The sequence below is a fragment of the Acomys minous genome (assembly GCF_964271855.1).
Source record: "Acomys minous genome assembly, chromosome: 11".
NCBI classification, from domain to species: domain Eukaryota; kingdom Metazoa; phylum Chordata; class Mammalia; order Rodentia; family Muridae; genus Acomys; species Acomys minous.
In genome coordinates this window covers 92,768,528-92,787,537 of record NC_140492.1, presented here as the reverse complement: position 1 = coordinate 92,787,537, position 19,010 = coordinate 92,768,528, and the positions used below count along the sequence as shown (strand labels likewise).

Sequence of the window (19,010 nt, the reverse complement as noted above, 5' to 3'; positions counted from 1 at the left end):
GCCTAGAGTAGAAGGCCTTGGTGGAACCCTTAGCACAGAATAAACAAGCCTGATGCTTGTTCTTCGGGGTTTTTTTGTTTTGATTTTTTTTGCTTGCTTATTGACTTTTTGAGACATTTTCACTCTATAGTCCAGGCTGGGCTCAAAATTAGTTATCTGACTCCCTTCTTTCATTTCCTGGGAACGTTGACATGCAACACTAGGCCTAGCTAGTTTAGGGCACCTGCTGTTTAAGCTGTCAGAAAAGTTATGCCAGAGCCGGGTGTGGTGATGCACACCTTTAATCCCAGCACTGGGGAGGTGGAGGCAGGAGGATCAGAAGTTCAAGGTTATCTTCAGCTACATAGGGATCTGAGACCAGCCTGGGATACATGACAATCTCTCAAAGGAAAATGCATTTTAAGTTGAAATGTTACTTTTTTCTTTTTAAACCACTTTATGGGCCGAAGCTGGTCAGTTGTCTTGACTTTGCCTTCCAAGGGTCCATTACTATGTTCAGTACTTGGGTTTGTTTATTTATTTACTTATTTAGGCCTGTTTATTTTTATACTTAATGGGTATTTGCCTGCATGTATGTCTGTCTATCACTTGTGTGCCACGTGTTTGTGGATGCCAGAAGAGCCGTCATTAAGATTCTGGAAATAGAACCTAGATCCTCTGAAAGAGTAACCAGTGCTCGTAACTTCAGAGACCCCTCCAGTCCCCCGCCCTGCTCCCTGCTCATCAGTCTATTTCACTTTCAACTTAATTCATTAACAAATCTTTATATAGCACAACACAAACACTAGTTTCTATCTACACCCAATCTATGTACTTAATGCCTTAAAGCTTTTTTTTTTTTGCTTTTAAAATCATGTTAGAAAATGTCTTTGTTGTTGAGAACAACGTCTAAAATCATTAAAGTCTATTAAGATTTAGAATTTGTTATTCCATTGACTCAGATATGATATAGATTGGGTATCACATATTTGAAATATGGAGACTGCTTGTGTTTCAGATTTCAAAAGTGAAAAAAAATTTTTTTTATAGTGCTGGGGATTGAGGGTGATGAGACACACTTGCTTTGCTCTGGATATTAGAAAAAAAACCCATCTAGTTTCTCACCATTAGTATATAGGATTTTATAGATATTCTTTCTCAAGTCTAAGAAGGTACCTTAGTGAGAGGTGTATGTGTGTTCTTTGAGTCCAGAAGGTGTCAGATCCCCTGGACCTAGAGTTAAAGGTGGCTGTGAGCCACCTGATGTGCACTAGGAACTGAACGTGGATCCCCTAGAAGAGCAGGAAACACTCTGAACCACTAAACCATATCTCTTCCCACACCACTCACCACTTCAAATTGCTCTTAAATTTTATCACAGATGGATGTTGAATCCCTGCAAAAATATTTTCAGTATCTTTTTGTGTGACTATACGACCTTTCTGTCTTATTCTTGGGGTGGTTGACTTGGGGTGGTATATTCCTTTGGTGCAGGTTGTGTTCTCCTTAATTACAAACAGACATACAAGGTAAACAAGTAAAAGTTTTATTCACAGAGAAAGTACTTGAGAAAGTAAAAGCAGATGCATTGGGAGCAGTGCCGAGGCACTTGCAGAAGGTAGTCAGGATGTTACTTTTTATGAGCTTACAGTTGTTAATGAGAGCAGATCATTTGACTAGCTCTACTTTTTATGATAATTATGTACCAAGTCACAGAAGCCATATCTTAGGGATATTACTCACTTGTGACTTATGTGATGTGCAGTTGAAGTCAATTTTCCCTTAACAGTTGAGTGGAAGGTCAAAAAACTGTTATTTGGCCTGAGTTTTAAACAACTGCACATGCTTAGGTGTTTTGTAGTTGGCCAAGCATGCATGGACTGATCTCTAAAACTGAGCCCAAACAAATCTTTCCTCAAGTTATTTTTCTCAGATATTTTGCCAATGACTGATACCATAAAAAAAAATCAAGTCAAGTAAAGTAATGGAGTCATAAATCTTTTTTTTGAAACAGGGGTTCTCTATGTATAGCCTAGGCTATTCTGTACTCACTTTGTAGACCAGGCTGGCCTCAAACTCACAGTGATCTGCCCACCTCTGCCTCCCGAGTGCTGGGATGTCATAAATCTTAATGCAGAAGCATATCAAATAAAATATAAGTGAACAGTATTTTTAATTCCCTGGAGCTTAATTTATAACCACAATTTTAATTTTTCATATGTTATTCTAATGTGTAGTCTTATACATTAATCAACAACAAAGATATATTGTGGCACACTAAAAATTTTGTTTGTAAATTACACTACCATTATCATTTAATTTTCTGTATTCCATCAGTGAATTCTTAGAATTTTAAACTTACAAAAAAAAAAGAAAAAGAAAAAGAAAAAACTTGTTTCAGCACTCCTAAAGGAAAATTATATGTAATTTGGTGGTTAATTTCAATGACCTGGAAATTCTTGTGGGGAGTAGCTTGGTTATGTTCCTTGAGGTGCCAGTAGCCATGGAATTCTATACTACATAAAAAGGAGGGGATAATGGCCAGTGAGATGATCAATGGATAAAAGTGCTGTCAGACCTGTGGTCCTGAGTTTGATCCTTGGGTACCACATGTTGGAAGGAGGCAGCCAACTTCTAAAAGGTATCCCCTGACCTTGATGTGTCATGTCCTGTTGTATTCATGCTCCCAACACAGATGTAAGAAAAAAAAGAGGGTTTGTGCTGAGCATAAGCATTCATTTCTGTTTCTTGACTGGATGCAATTTAAAAAGCTTCCTCAAGCTCCTGCTGCCGTGACTTCCCCACAGTGATGGACTTTCTCAACTGTGAGTCGAATCATCTCTTACATTGCTTGTTTCAGGATAACTCATCAACAGAGCTGAAAAAGACAGATGAGTACTGGGAACAAGCTGTTACTGTGCTACACATGACCATTTGGTACTTAGACATTTGACACTGCTTTGTGGGAGGAATGTGACAGAGTTTGGAATTTTGACCAGAAAAGCCCAACTGTGCTGGAAGAAGAGCTTGATGGGCTATTGTGGAAGACAACAAGGATAAGAGAAGTGTGTGTGGTGGAGGCCCAGCTCACAGAGGACATTGAGAGGTGCTGCTTACTGCCTTGCTCCCTGTGGCTTACTTAGTCTCCTTGTAGAACCCAGGACCATCAGCCCAGGGGGTGGCACCACCCACAATAGACTGGGCCCTAAGAAATTGCCCTTATAGGACTATGTACAACCCAATCTTATAGAGGCATTCTGTAAATCAGGCCTTTTCTTCTCTGATGACTATACCTTGTGTCAGGTTGACAAGACTAACCAGAACAACTGAAGAACAATCTGTACTGCACTGGCACAGTATGAACTTGAGAACAAAATCCTATCCACAGGACATTCCACCTTGTGAAGGATCAGCATATAGAAACTGACAGTGTGGTCCAAGAAGCCAGGCTTGCTACCCTTACAGCCTTCTCCCAGTGACAGCTGGCAAAGCCATACCTCCTGAACCTCCCCAAACAGTGCACCACCTGGGGACCAAGTGTACAAATAGCCTGAGCCTATGGGGGGAGCATTCCTCATTCAAAGCACCACAGTAGGCATAGATAATGCAAGACTGAGTGGGCCATGAAGTCTTTCTCCATGATTTCAGAGGAACTGAGACCAAGCAATGACCCAAAGCAGGGTCAGAGTTCCTGCAAGAAAGTTCTGAGAAGCTGTTGTGTGAAAGGGAAGCTAAATTACAGTAGAGACCCCCTGGATGTTGGAGATGCTGTAACCATGGAACATCTGGGGAGGAAAGCATCAGTAGAATAGAGCCAGCAGGAGAGACTGTGTGTACTTTACATGGCAGACCTGGAGAAGCAGAGCGACGTAAGTCCTTTGGAGCCTAATTAATCTAATCACAAAGCCCTGATGCTGGACATAGAGCTTTGGGGTTTGTTTGCCTGGATTTGGTCTGATCATTCCTTGCTATGTCCTGGATCATGCATTGTGGGATAGGAATGTTTACTCTGTTCCACTAGAGTTTTTCTGTTGGTTTTTTTTTTTCCCTAGAAGTTTACAGTTAAGAAATTACTTTGTGTTGGGTATGGTGGCGCACGTCATTAATCCCAGCACTCGGGAGGCAGAGGCAGGCGGATCGCTGTGAGTTCTAGGCCAGCCTGGTCTACAAAGTGAGTCTAGGACAGCCAAAGCTACACAGAGAAACCCTGTCTTGAAAAACCAAAAATAAATAAATAAATAAATTACTTTGTGTTTTAGATGAGATAGGGACTTTGGACTTTTAGGGGCATTCAACGTTGGCTTTTATTTTGCATTTTGAAATGAACATAAGACTTTGGAAACTAGGAGTAAAAATGTGTGTGTGTGTGTGTGTGTGTGTGTGTGTGTGTGTGTGTGTGTGTGTGTATATATACACATGTGAAAGAGAGCAACAGAGACAGACAGGCAAAAAGTGTGTGGATAGGAGGGACCAGAGTCTTACTGTGTATGTATGTCCTGGAACTCGCTATATAATAGACCCCAGTGGTCACAGGTTCACAGAGTAACTCTGCCTCTGGCTCCTAAGTCCTAGAATTAAAGTAGGCCACCACACTGGAGTGGTCAGTCTATTTTGCTCCTGGAAAGTTGCCCCCTTAGCCAGGGTCAAAGAAGGTGTCTGACAGCTGTCGATAAAGCAGAGAAGCTGTGAATAAGGGAAAGAATTCCATGCTTATAACAAATATTTAATGTGGGTAACGTTCTTTAGAGAACTTTTTTTAGTGAGGGGAAATGCTGTTGTTTGGCTTCCAGTTTGAGAAGGTTCAGTTCATCCCGATGGACAAGGCGTGGCAATGGGAACAGCTATGGCTCGAGCACTGTGAGCATAGAGTAGCTAGTTATATACTGGAAGTCAGAAAACAGAAGTCTAAAAACAAGGCAGAGCTACCTATAAAGGCCATGCCTCAGATGCTCCCTTCCTTCAGTTAGATCACATTCTAAATGTTCCATAAACTCCCAAAATATCACCATCAGCTGGTACCCAAGTATGCAAACACAGGAGCTAGTGCGAGATAGTTGACCCTCAAACCATAACGTTTGGACTCTGTAGGCTTGTGGGCACCTCAATGCAATATACCTGCAGCCCATCTTCAAAAGTCCCATAGTCTTAGAGATGCTCAACTCTTCAAAAGCTCAAAGTCTCTTTCAAGACTCAAGGCAAACTCATCTGCGGGCCCTTGTAAACAACAAAACCAAACCTCAAAACTAGTTATGTATTTTTAACATACTATGACACAGAATTCCTATCCCCAGAATAGAGCATAGAAAGAAAGACCAGACCAGAGAAGACCAAGACCAGGGAATATAGCAAGCCCTACATCTTCTATGGCTAGCATCCAAGGTGCATGGAAGCATTATTGGAGGAGTTTGAATAGCTCTGTCCATTTGTCCCTACCACCTGCAAGCATACATATACTGTCTTATGTTGACTTCACTCAGGGCCTTCAGCTTTCCTTGGTAACCATCCTACGTTCTTGGCATCTCCAACATTCTGAGGTCTTTCCTGCAACTTACACTTCACCTTCCCAGCTTTGCACAATGGTCTCTTAGGGACTCCTTTCAGAGAATCCTGCCCTGTAACACACTGCTTGACCTCAGTGGTTTTCTGGAGCCCTGGTAGAAATTTCCATGCCCTGTAGCTCTTCTAGTCTGCATTTTTCACGAGCAGCACCATGTTTTGCTGTCAGTTCAAGATGTAGTCTGGCCTTCTTGGCACTTGGTTGCAATCGACTCTGAGCAGCATTCCTGTCTCAGCAGAGAATCATGAAGCCTCTTATTGTTCAACCACTTTTCTTTTAAATGAATTTCTATTTTATAAACAGGAGCCATAATGAATAAATTCTTGTCCTCCAAGTACTTTTCTTATTGTTCCTCTGTAAAAGTTCCTGTTTTCCCCCCCTTAGTTGTGCTCATCTTTTTAATCATTACAATTGATTTTTAAAAGCACAACCTGTCTGGAACTTTATGCACATTATTCTTGCACATTTTTCTACATATTTCCTCTCTTCTTTCTGTTCTTTATACTTTAAATCTGCCTAAAATCAGTAGACAGTAACCATTGCACAGCCTGAATGCTATGCTATCTTGAAATTTTGGCTGACAATTAATTCATTACATTTACTTTTGTCCTGTGCAGATTTTCAGGACACGGGTGGGACGTACCAGTTTTATTATCAGAATGTAACACCAATGTCCTCTAGCCGGTTTCTGTTAGACTCTTCTACCCTTATAAAAACTCATGAGCACAGTCTTCATCTTCATTTCTTTTGGCATTCTCACTGGAATCACCGAGTGCTCTGCGTTGCAGTACTTCAGGGGTTCTCTAGTGTGTAACTCCAGTCTCCTCCACGTCCCTCCTGTAAACCATTTCTCAAGGCCTAAGAACCACATAGATTTCTCATGACAACGTCCCCATCCGTTTACCAATTTTCTGTATTAGTGACTTTTCTCATAATTGTGACAAAATGCCTTATAGGAAACAACTTGGGGGAGGTTTTTTGTTTGTTTGTTTTTTTAGTTTTTTTTTTCTCATAGTTTGAGATGATACAGTCTATCGTAGTGGCAAAGTCATGCCATTGAAGCTGCTTCCAGCTGGGGAGGTGGAGCTGTGGGCAGCTGGTTATATCATCACACTAGCAGTCAGAAAGTGAGAGCAAAGTAACCTTTTCCAGCTCTGCTAATCCCCTGTCAAATCCTAACTATCAAGACAGATAAATATAAATGTATACCATCCTAAAATCCTACAAATACCAGCCAGTACTCTTTAAATGTGTCAGGAGGATTACAAACTATTAGAACTTGGAGGAATTAAAAAGTTGGAAGTACTGGGCGGATAACTGGTGTCTGACCATCAATGAAGGGTGCTTGGGATGTTTCTGAATGGCAGAAGTCTTTCTCTTAGCTTGGTGTCCTTTACTGGCCACTGCTCCTGATGTCTCTGATTGCGCACCTTCATTTGACACATTAGGCTCCTTGCCCACTTGGGGCTGTCTGCCAGCATTTGTTTTCTACCCTCTTTCATGCCTTCTGATTGCCCATGTAGTAGGGAGGATGGGGCTGAAGCCTGCGAAGTTTGATGAGGAGCTGATGCAGCATCAGGTTTTCCCTCTTTCCTCCTATCTTTGCCTGTTGACTGAGGACTCTATGCTGCCGCTGCTGCTGCTGCTATAGTCCTTTCCAGAGAGAAAGACTTGATGACTTTTGACCTAAAGCATTATCATATTGTATTTCCTTTAAAAAATATTTATTTATTTATTATGTATACAGTGCTCTGCCTGCGTGTACACCTGCAAGCCAGAAGAGGGCATCAGATCACATTATAGATGGTTGTGAGCCACCATGTGGTTTCTGGGAATTGAAATCAATGACCTCGGGAAGAGCAGTTAGTGCTCCTAACCTTGAGCCATCCATCTCTCCTGCCCCTAGATTATATTTCTTGATACAGGCTGATTCTAAAACATTTCAGCACAAGAAAATTAATTTCAGGCTAGGGTCCTACATAAGCTTCCGGAACAGCAAAATCAATATTGGAAACGAATGATAAAATTTGAATATTACTTATCAGCTGATAATGTTAAATTAATGTTTCTTTTTTGTAATTATAACTATATAATCTCATTATGCTTGTAACTGGCTTTATGAGTGGAGATTGGACAAACTGAAGCAGTTTTAAAAGCACTAGCTTTGGAGGGCTCACACTGAGACAATGAGAAGAAAAATATCAAGGCATGGGCATATTTTTCTACTGATAGATACATGTACCAGAAAATTAGGGAGATGCAGGGATCTAATGAAAACATATTTGAGAAATACAGATTTTGTTGATTATTTTCTTCTGTTGCTGAAAACTGGTTTTGTTTGAATAATCCACTATTGTCTACATAGCCATGCATTTAGCTAAAGCAAATGACCACATCTGAGTCCCATTCTTACTGATTTATTTAAGAATCCATTTGAGCCGGGCACACATCTTTAATCTGAGCACTCGGGAGGCAGAGGCAGGTGAATCTCTGTGAGTTCAAGGCCAACCTCATCTACAAAATGAGTCTAGGACAGCCAGGGCTGTTACATCAAGAAACCCTGTCTCCAAAAACCAAACCAACCGACCGACCAACCAACCAACCAACCAACCAACCAGACAAACAAACAAACAAATAAAACCAAAAAGCAAAAAAACTAAAACAAAAAACCCAAAAAAAATGTATTTGGAGGTGGAGTTGCCTCATCAAGCCACTGGGGAAGAGGACTTGCTCAGCCTGGTGCAACTTGATCTGGAGTCCTATGTAGGGGGTTTCCCTTTTCTGAGGAGTAGGGGAGGGGGGAGAAGGAAGAGGGAGGGAGAGTGAGACCCGGAGGAGATGGGGGAGGGTGCTATGATTGGGATGTAAAATGAATGAATGAATAAATAAATAATTTTTTGTTTTATTAATATATTTTATTAATTTATTCATATTATGTCTCAGTTGTTATCCCATCCCTTGTATCCTCCCATCCCTCCCTCCCTCCCATTTTCCCCTTACTCCTCTCCCATATGTCTGTGAATGAGGAGGACCTCCTCCCCCTGTATATGCTCATAGGGTATCAAGTCTCTTCTTGGTAGCCTGCTATCCTTCCTCTGAGTGCTACCAGACCTCACCATGCAGGGGATGTGGTCAAATATAGGGCACCAGAGTTCATGTGAAAGTCAGTCCCCACTCTCCACTTAATTGTGAAGAAGAATGTCTGTCTATTGGCTAGATCTGGGTAGGGGTTCGAAGTTCACTGCATGTATTGTCCTTGGCTGGTGCCATAGTTTGAGCAGGACCCCCTGGGCCCAGATCTGCTTGTCATAGTGTTCTTCTTGTAGGTTTCTTGTTTTTTTGTTTTTGTTTTTGTTTTTTGTTTTTTTTCAAGACAGGGTTTCTCTGTGTAGCCTTGACTATCCTGGACTTGCTTTGTCAACTTGGCTGGCCTCGAACTCACAGCGATCCGCCTGCCTCTGCCTCCCAAATTCTGGGATTAAAGGTGTCCACCACCACCGCCTGGCTAATTAATTTTTAAAAGAATACATTTGGAGACTAGATATACAGTCGATAGCGGATTTGCTTATCATTCACAAAGCCCTAGATTCATTTCCCCACTTATTCATAAGTGGCGTGATGGTACATGGCTACATGAGTTCCCCAATATACATTTATATACATATATGTGTATGATATGACATGTACATAGTATGTGTCTGTCTACTAAAGAACTTTTCAGAAGTTTTTTTATTTGTTGGTTTTCACCCATCTGTTTAAACACAAAAACATAAACAATGCTGGAGAGATGGCTCAGCAGTTAAGAGCATGTTCTACTGCTTTTCCAGAGTACCCAAGTTCAGTTTCTATTACAGTCACCTTTACCTCCAACTCATGGGTCCTGATGTCTCTGGGCTTTGAGAGCATCGGCACTCATATCCACATACCCATACACAGACACATATAAAAAACATAATAACAAATTTTTTAAAGTCTATCACAGCATGAGAGCATTTTATTTATTTATTTTTATTTATTTATTTGCAGATAGGAACTACTTAGTCATGTTTTAAACATAAGGAGAGTTTTCTTTGGACGGATCTGGAATCTTTATTATGGCAGAACCACAAGTAAAGAGGGAACAAATTCTGAGAATGTTATTCAGTTAGTGACTTAATTGAGTGTTCTGGGAGGAATAGCATCTATAAGAAAATTGCCTTGTGCTTTAAGTCAGTTAAGAAGTCTACATGTTACTTGAAGCTGAAAGCATCTTATATGGCAGCAACACTTATCAAAAGAAGGAAATGAATCAATGTCATCCTAGACAAAGTTTTGTAGTAGTCAGATGAGCTTAACGATGTTTATTTTATTGATGTTTGAAGAAGTAAATATCTTTAACTAAAAAGGAAGGGACTTTGAAAACAAAAGTTGAGTGACAAATGGAGTAATATTTAGGCATGGAAAGGAATTGCAGGGCAGGCATGTTGATATACTGGATTCCAGAAGTTCAAGATCAACTCGGGCAACATGGAACAACTTTCAAAAATAAGCACATAAATAATAAATAGACGCCTAAAGAAATAAACAAAAAGAAAATTACAAATTTCTTATCCGATTAAACATCGTTTCAACACAAAACCCTTGGTTGCACGAGTTTGGGCAAGTTAATTAAAAAAAAAAGTGAAAATCTCACCTAGAAAGATTATGGAGCTGGGTACAGTAGCCCTTATCCCTAATTAGCATAGCTAAGGCAAGATGGGAGGAAGAGATGGAAGAATCTCTAGAAGCTTGCCAGTTAGCCTGGTGTATGCAGCAGACAAGAGATTCTGCCTCAAGCAAAGTGGAAGGTAAGGGCAACCACACAGGTTGTCCTCTGCCCTCCTCCGCATGTGTCCCCAGCACACAGTGTCCGCTCACACACATCTAAAAAGGGAGAGTGCATGGAGTTGGCTTTTATCTTGAGTCATTTATTTTTAGGCACGTCTATAGCCAGGCTTACCACAGATTCACTGTAGAACCCAGGATGACTTTGAACTCCTGATCTTCAGGCCTCTACTTTCCCAGTGATGGTATTATAGGCATGTGCCACCACACCTGCTTCATGTAGGTTGGAGATTTATCCATGCTACCAACTATATTATATTTGCCAGCTTTTGTTTTAATTTTTTTTTTTGAGACAGTGTCTCACTGTGTTGTCCAGTCAGTCCTCCAATTTATGGCAATCCTTCTGTTGCAACCTCCTGAGTTGAGGATTACAGGTATGAATCAACAAGCTGGGTTTCAAATTGAATTTTAATATGTCAAATTTTGTCTTAATGTCTCAGAGGAAGAATTCATAATTTATTATCTTGATAATCACCCTCTTCAGTTTTAAAATTTCAAGCAAGTATAAAATCAGAATTTTTATCTCATTTTGCTAAATGTTTAATTTCATGAAATACCTTATCCTTTAACCTAAAAATTTAAATTTACCTTAAATATATTAAGATGTTCACAGCATCTCTGTTCTTACCTGAATAAGTTTGTTAGTCCATACATTTTGGCTTTCAAACTTCTGCTTATTCCTATTTTTCAGTTTTTGAAATATATACATGTATATATGCATATCTACCTCCTTTTTTTTTTTGTTTGTTTGTTAGTGCTAGGATCAAACCCAGGACTTTGCATGCTAGTTAAGTACTATGCCATGTGCCACCCCCTTTCCTAATGTCTAACATTCTACCGTTGGTTTCCTGAATGTGCTTTGTTCTCTTAAATTTATTAACTTTTTAAAGACTGCTTGAAAAGCTTTATTTTTTCAAGAGTGTAACTAGGGGATCTTGTAATTAAATGTAGAGACAAACGAAAAGCTAGAGGGAAAAATTCTGAAAGGAAAAGTACTATTTGCTATAAGATTTTTGTAGAATTGCTACTGTAACTGAAATTCATTCGGAATTTAATTTTAATTTGCTTCAAATATTTCCCCTTTCCTGTAGTGTTCAGGATTCAATCCAGTGCTCCATACATGCTGGTTTAGTAGTGTTCTACTAGTGAATTACATCACTGGTCCTCATACATTTCAAGTAAAACAATATGCAGTAATTGCTCTTAACTATTTCCATGCTATCAGAAGTGCAAAATACAGGACTATGAGAGCAAGTGGCTGGAAAGGTGGCTTAGTAGTTAAGAGCACATTCTTCTCTTGCAGAAAACCTGAGTTTAGTCCTGTCACACATACTGAGTTGCTCACAACCATCTGTATGCATCTGCAGTTCCAGGGGGATGCACATGTCTGGCCTCTTTGGGGACTTGCTCTCAAGTGTATATACCTACATGCAGACACATCATTAAAAATAAATCTTTTTTAAAGGACGGCAAGACATTAATCTAGGAAAGAGAAACGAGGTAGTGCCTATAGATTAAAAAGATTACAGGAGACAGGAGTTGAAGGAAGTTTGCCAAAAGATACAAATTTCAGTTAGAAATATTTCAAGAGATGTTATTTTAATAATAATGTACTATGCACTTGGAAATTACTGAGTGAATATTCTTTAGTGTTTTACCAATAAAGAAATTTAGGTATGTCCATTAATACATAGAAGTATCTTGATTTGTCATCTAAATTTTGTTTTTTTGTTTTTTGTTTTCTGTCCTGAGGATCAATTCTAGAGCCTCCCACATTAGGCAAACATTTTATCACTGAGCTACACCCCAACGTTAAATAGCTTGTTTTACTCATTCCACCATGCATATACAGGCCAGTTTACATACCATAAAGATGTATATTTATTATTTAAAATGATTAGTAATAGGAAACATTATAAAATGCTTTTAGATAGAACATAGCACCAAAACTTGTCTACTTCTCTGTATAACCACTGCTCTAATTTAGCTGAAGTGTTACTAATAAAGCCCTGTGTACATGCCTACAGTACCAGCTCTTGGGAGGCTGAGGCAGAGAGATTACAAGTTACATGGACTGCTCTAGGCCATCCGGGACTACATTGAGAGACTTTATCTCACAGATCGGAAAACAAGGTTTACTGGAAAAGAAGATATCAGAGATAGATCGGCAGAGTTGGGTATGTTTGCTCATGTTTGTAATCCTAGCATCTTTGAGGCTAAGGCAGGAGGATTGCAAGTCCAGGGCAAGTCTGGGCAACCCAAGGGAAACCCTGTCTCAGAACACACAGGTGTTTGTGTGGGGATATCAGCACAGTACAATGTATGCGTCTAATTCCATTAAAAAGGTAATGACTTTGTGATAAGAAATTTGAGTATTGGTATTTGATTACACAAATGAGTGATCATTGCTTTAACAGTAGTGGACTGGTGTTTAAACTTAGTCCTCACATTAGAAATGCAGGAGTACTTAGTGGAGGCAGGGAAGTACCCGGGGGAAAATTAATAATGAGAATATGAGGTAAATAAGATGGTGCTTCATTCAATACTGTTAAGCTATTGGGGAACATTGTACTGTGTTTTTCTTATATTTGCTATAATTAAGTTAAAATGTTCAAAACATATATGAAGTTAAATGGACATTCCATTTCTTGCACTAATCATTTCCCCTCCTATTCATTGTAATCTTAGTTCGAACATTTGGAAGAGGCAAAGAAAATTAGAAAAACATTTCATTACCCCGTTTAGTCGCAGGATGGCACTCTTTGAATAAGTAATTAGCCAAAGTCCACTTCTCTCTGAAAAAGCTGCTGTAGTACAGCTACTTCCTAGAGCAGCTTAGCTGACAGTGACAGCTCTTCAGGTGTTTGGAGATGCTGCCTGGACTTTACTTTTCTGTGCTGTCTGTATCTATGTTAACCCCTAGTTTGTAACATTAAAGAAAATTGAGGCTCATGTATATTTAATGGATGATTTTATGCAAAGGCAGCTAGCTCTAAGCCATGTTTATTTTTTATGTTGACTAGTATTGCAACAAGGGCTAGCAACCTCAGTGTGTTTTACACACACACAGCTCAATGACTCGTCTTAATTTAAAACTGTCAGTACCCACCACAGAACACATTTCGTCAGATTAAGGTCAAAATGAGAGCTATGAACTGGACAAACACTATTGCCTTCCAACCCTTGAGGAAGCAACTTTATGTATCCTCCAATGTTCCCACCTATGCCTTCTTTGAGCCAACTACTCAGGGTTTTCCAGAACAATTAAACCTACCACCTCCGGGGTAGGAAGGGGAAAAAAAAAATCAAATGGACAGCAACGCTAGCAGAAGCTGGAGATTTCAGAGGTGGCATTTAGGAAAGTGCCTCCTCCTTAGTCTCGTCCCTCAGGTCCAATTTCGCTTTCTGGTTCTGACCATAGGAAATTGACTTGGTGTTAATTAAAGACTGGAATTTCAAGGCTCAATTTCCCCTCCCCCAACCTTGGCAACCCTTAAACAACTCCCCACTCCACAACTCCAGAGCACAGACAGATAAATGATGCAGCAGATTACACCGCTGAAAGGCAACATTTGTTCCTGAGCTATTTTCGAATTTTTTCCTGTTTCCGATACTTGTGCCAGACATTATTTGCTTACTTAGGACGTGGAAAGCGCAGTGGGCACTTTTTTCTTCTTCTACAGTTTAACGGCAGAGGCTTTCTCCTAGCAAATGAAAGTGAAAGTGCTACCCCGTGGTGGTATTTTATCCTTAAAGGCTGAACTGGCAGCTGGTGTGGAGGGGGAGGTGGGACTGGAAAGCTAGAAGAACCCTCTCTAAGGTTTTGTTTGTTTATCTTGAGATCTCAGCAGGGCTCCTGTGTCCTTGTGTCCGTCCCCTCCACCCCCACCCCCCCAGTCCTTTTTAGGAAGCTGATTTAGGTTTTCTTTTCCTTTGAGCAGTCATTGAAGTTTCATTCAATGTACTGCTTAAAAAAAAATACATCTCACTTGTGGCTTTCTCGGTTGCAGTTTAAAACACCGTCTAGTTTCTCATCTGGAAATAATGCAACACTCCCCACCCCCTTTTCTTTTTATAGTTCCACGTACCCTGAAGTCGATAATCACATGGAAAATGTGCAGGTCTCAATTTTATTATTTTGGTGGTAACTTCACTTGTTGAAGTATGTATTCAGCACACAGGCGTTTTGTACACATGTTGCTTTCAAATCTTGAATCTTGAAATCTGCCTGCTCCACTGATCTGACTCCTTACATGACACGTTTTAGGAGCAACTTCTAAACCATTGATTGCACAGATTAAAACAAAACAAAGCAAAGAAAACAGAGGATGGTACCAAGAATTCTAACAGTGACATTAGTCTATCCAAAGTCACCCAACCTCATTCTTGCCACCCCACCCCACCCCCGCCCCCACGCCTGCCTTTCGTTTTTCCAAGAAACAGTAATAACAAACCAGACAAGATTCTGAAAGAGGCTGGAGGAAGAGGAAAGAGGCGGAGTGGGTTAGGGGAGAGAGGTTAGAGGACCAGGGTTTCTCTCATTCACTGGGTGGAAAAGTTGACATTGTCTGAACCCTTCTGAATGGCTGGTGGCTGGATACCCTGACCGTACCTCTACCTCCCCTCCCCCTCCACGTGACGACCCAGGACACATGCGCACCCGACGCAGCCCAGGCACATCTGCAGACTGACGTCAGTTTGTTCTGCCTCTGAGGAAAGCTGCCAAAATTTTCTTCTGCTGCAATTGAAGTTGGCTGGGGGCCGGCAGTGAGCTCGAGGGCTACTTCAACAAAACTTTTCCTGCCCTTCCTGCTCCTCTTGTCTTCTCTCTCCTGATACCTTTTGATGCTCGGCACATGTTATTTGCATAGCAAAGGCACTAAGCTGTCCAGGAAGAGAGGGCACCACTTCCAACCCCCAATAAGCCTTTCCCCTCTTCTTTTCTTTCTTTTTTTTTCCCTTCCTTTTCTTTTGGGGGGGTGGGCGGGGGGAGGGAGGGAGTGGGGGGGTTTACAAAGCACATCTCAGGTTGATAGCCTTGGATGTATTGAAGGGATTTTTTTTTCCTTTTCTTTTTCTTCTTCTTCTTCTTTTTTTTTTTTTAACTGCCAAATCGGAAAGTCCGTTCTCTAAAGCTCCGGTTAGCGAGACTATAGGGTTTTATTCTGGCTGCAGAATAACTGGCTGGTGTGGCTTTGCTAGGGGGGGTGGGGGGGCAAAAAGAAAAAAGAGAGAGAAAGAGAAGGGAGTACGTGAGTCGTCCAGTGCAATCTCTATTGTTTGAATTTTATTTTTTATCAGAATTTGAAGATGAAAACGGTAAGGAAGACTTCACAATATTCAATGAAACCTTTAAAAAAAACAAACAACTTGTACTTTGCTTGTCTTCCGAATAACTCAGCGCTCTCTCTCTCTTTCTCTCTCTCTCTCTCTCTCTCTCTCTCTCTCTCTCTCTCTCTCTGTGTGTGTGTGTGTATGTGTGTGTGTGTGTCTGTGCTTTATGGCAAGGAGTGAATTTGACTGAACTCATATTACAGTCAGAAATCTTTTAAACTCAGGACTACTCGTGGATGTAGAATTCCGGGGCTTACAGGTATTTTATCATGTGAAAATATGCACTCATTGTATAAATTTACATGTTGTGTGAGGTGGACTTGATTATGATCATCGTAGACTTTTAACTAATCACCAGATAGTGGTGGAGAAAGTAATGATGATGTGTGGTTTTAATCGATTTCCAGATTTATGCAATTGCCTTCTGCAAATCCGTTTCATGTCAGTGTCTTTAGTATTCAGACAAGTGCATATTTTATGCCTGTGCTCTCTGGGCAGCAGCAGTGTGCTGGCTGTAGCACTGATGCTTTCAGATATGTTAAGCTCTTAATAGGCTAATCAAAGAGATGAAAGCGTGTGGTTTTGATTTACTTTTGCCCACTTGGGCTATGCTAGGCTCATGACCCTCTGGAGTCTTGTTTATCAGAGCATGTCTGTGTATATGGCATACTAGACTAAAGTTTAGTGATTGGAGAGAGAGAACAAGAGTGCTGAAGGAAGTATTGGAAAATCTTTCTGATAATATGTGCTCTAATTTCTGTCTTTGATCAGTTTTCCACTTACGCTAGGGGCAAAGAGAGCAAGCCAGAATAAGAAAGCACTCTGAGAGAGAACAGGAGAGTAAGTTTCTTACTCTTGTTTTTATTTGAGCTGCTGGTGCAACGCGTTTGGGCCAAATGCCAACTGTCTGGGTCACACGCGTTTTATCCAAATAGATTTAGCGCTGCTGTCTGGAAATGGGCTGCTGAATGTTAACTTTAGGATCAACTCAACCAGGGCCGCTCAGACTGTTGCCCTCTGTCTGGATGAAGCAGGACGGGAGGGGGTGGGGGCAGTGGTGTGAGGGTGTGCAGAGCAGGAGGAGAAAAGGGAAGCTAAACCAGGGCTGAGGACTTTTAAAAACTACACTACAGACAACTTTCAACTTGCTCTTATATGTTCAGAGATTTTTAAACTATTTTTCTCCGGGTGCCCCCCTCCCCTTCTTAACCTTATATTGATTAGACTGGAACATTTAGTGGTGAATTTGCATCCCTTAAAATTCATGGCATGGATAGAAGGGCAATGTAAAACTGGTGCACTTGAAGGCAACTAAGAAAACTAATTTTGAGATAATTGTTTTCAGCAAAGTGGTAGTGCAGTCTTGTTTATATTAATTTGGTGCTTAAATGTGAGATTAGTGTTTTTCTTTGAAGAGTGCTGTATTAAAGAATATGTTGATTTCAAACAAATCAGTGAATCATTCAGTTATCACAAATGGCAGAAGATTATTCTGTGTAGTATTAATTTTTGTGTGTGTGTGTGTGTGTGTGTGTGATTCTTCAGAGGAAAATCTTCCAGTCATTAAGACTTACATATCGTAACTAATTTTATGTTTGGTCTAAAACCTGCAAAATTAATCTCTATTCCTGTCTGTTCTTACAACTTCCTCTTCATTTCCTTAGCAACCAAAAGTAGCTACTAGAGGCTTAGGGTGGGTCTGCCTGCCAAATCTTGCTGTTTGCAATCTTAGTGACAGATGAATTGAGTTACCATATTAAGGAAACTTAATGGCATATTTGTATTTTGTGGAAAGGGAGAGAAAAAAAAGATGCAGATAATTTGTGTTAGTTTTACAAAAAGTTGGTTATTAATATTTTACACTAATACCAACAAAGAAAAAATCTTTTTTTTAAATGAAAAATATTACAATACAGGTAGCTTGCTTGTATTTATCTTTAGCTTCAGGGGAATTATATAATTTAGTGCTTTATTTTGGAAGTTTTGTTTTGTATTTTTACTTTTCTCAACAGATAAGTTTTCAGTAAATTATGTTTTTAATTATACTTTTCTTTGGCCACAAATCTTACAAAGTTTTAAAATAATGTCACTAATCTTACAAAGTATATAAATAATCAAAATCCTTTATAATTAGAATCTAATTGTATCTTTACCATACAGTAGTTAACAAATATTTGCTGAGAGGAAAATATGGAAAGAGAAATGAAAAGGTTTTCATGCATGAATTTTAATAAAACCTGAACGGTTCTGGATATTGTTGTTTTTTTTCATGGAGACCAAATCAGCTTTAAAAATAAACAACCAGAATTAAGATGGATGAAAAACATTGGGAAATATGTTTACTATGTTTTCTAGCTTCAGAATAACAGCTAATACGAGGAAATTATTACTTTAGCTACTTCTACATCACGTGAGTGGGAAGGCAGACCATAAAGAAAAACCAAGCAAGAGGCTTCAGCCAGGCCAGACTGCTGAGGGAGTCATCGTAGGGCAAGTGTCCAGTCTTATTTTGTCTCCATAACTAGTGTAGCTCTCACCCATGGGAGCAGATAGTTTACTCTTTAACTTTGCTAGTTGGTGTTTTTATAGTACAAATAAACATCACATACAAAAGTCAAAGTGAATGGAACATTTTGCTTGTCTTTTCAAAGTTAAAAGTTATAAGTATGATTATCATAGCCTACGGTCTTCATTCTGCTGTAAAAGAGGAGGCAGTTTCCATATTGGATCTACGACATCCTGCTATGCCACGTTTCTCAGGGAAGGAGGAATATGAAACGAGTTTTGAAGGAAAAGCTTTGAAAAAGTTAATGCTGTGAGAGGGGAGGGATAGCTTTTACTTAGTCGCTCTTGAGGTATGCTTGAAGACGTGCTATCAGGTGTAATGTAATTGTTCTCTCAGAAAGTCTTTGTGAGGTAGACATTAGTGTCTCAACTTTATCGTTGGAAAAACAGATCCAAGGAGGGTTTTGTCATTTGACGCCCAACCAGGTTATCAAGACTTTGTTTTTCCCACAGCATAATTATATTGCTATTCTTATACAGCTCAAAGGGTTAATGTGTTGTGATTTCGGGATAATTGCGTAGCATTTTAGTGTTAGTTGAACTTTGGAAACTAGTTTTTCTCCACATCCTTGATTGTGGCATCTCGATTAGCTTTCCCAGCAGGTGTCAGAAAGTAGGCTAGCACATTTCACTTGCACTGTGTTTTATCTGAGCTCTAGCCAACTGAGTATTAGTACATAGTGTTGTTTGTTCTCTGGCCGTTGGAGGTTTA

The 19,010-nt window shown here is 39.9% G+C and overlaps 1 protein-coding gene and 1 long non-coding RNA gene across 5 annotated transcripts in view; one reads left to right on the top strand and one right to left on the bottom strand.

Annotated features, from left to right (window-relative positions):
* Window positions 1-19,010, bottom strand: part of LOC311609188 — a 79,855-nt gene that overhangs the window by 59,878 nt on the left and 967 nt on the right. The window lies entirely within an intron of this gene.
* ADAMTS6 (ADAM metallopeptidase with thrombospondin type 1 motif 6) overlaps window positions 15,625-19,010 on the top strand; it is a 234,947-nt gene continuing 231,561 nt past the window's right edge. For 3 of the 4 annotated variants that reach the window (XR_014783308.1, XR_014783309.1, XM_084802031.1), the window contains exon 1: window positions 15,625-15,718. The gene's annotated coding sequence lies outside the window, so the exon portion shown is untranslated. Of the gene's footprint in view, window positions 15,719-15,932; window positions 15,993-19,010 lie in introns of those variants that run through there. The other variant, XM_084802032.1, reaches the window with a different exon arrangement.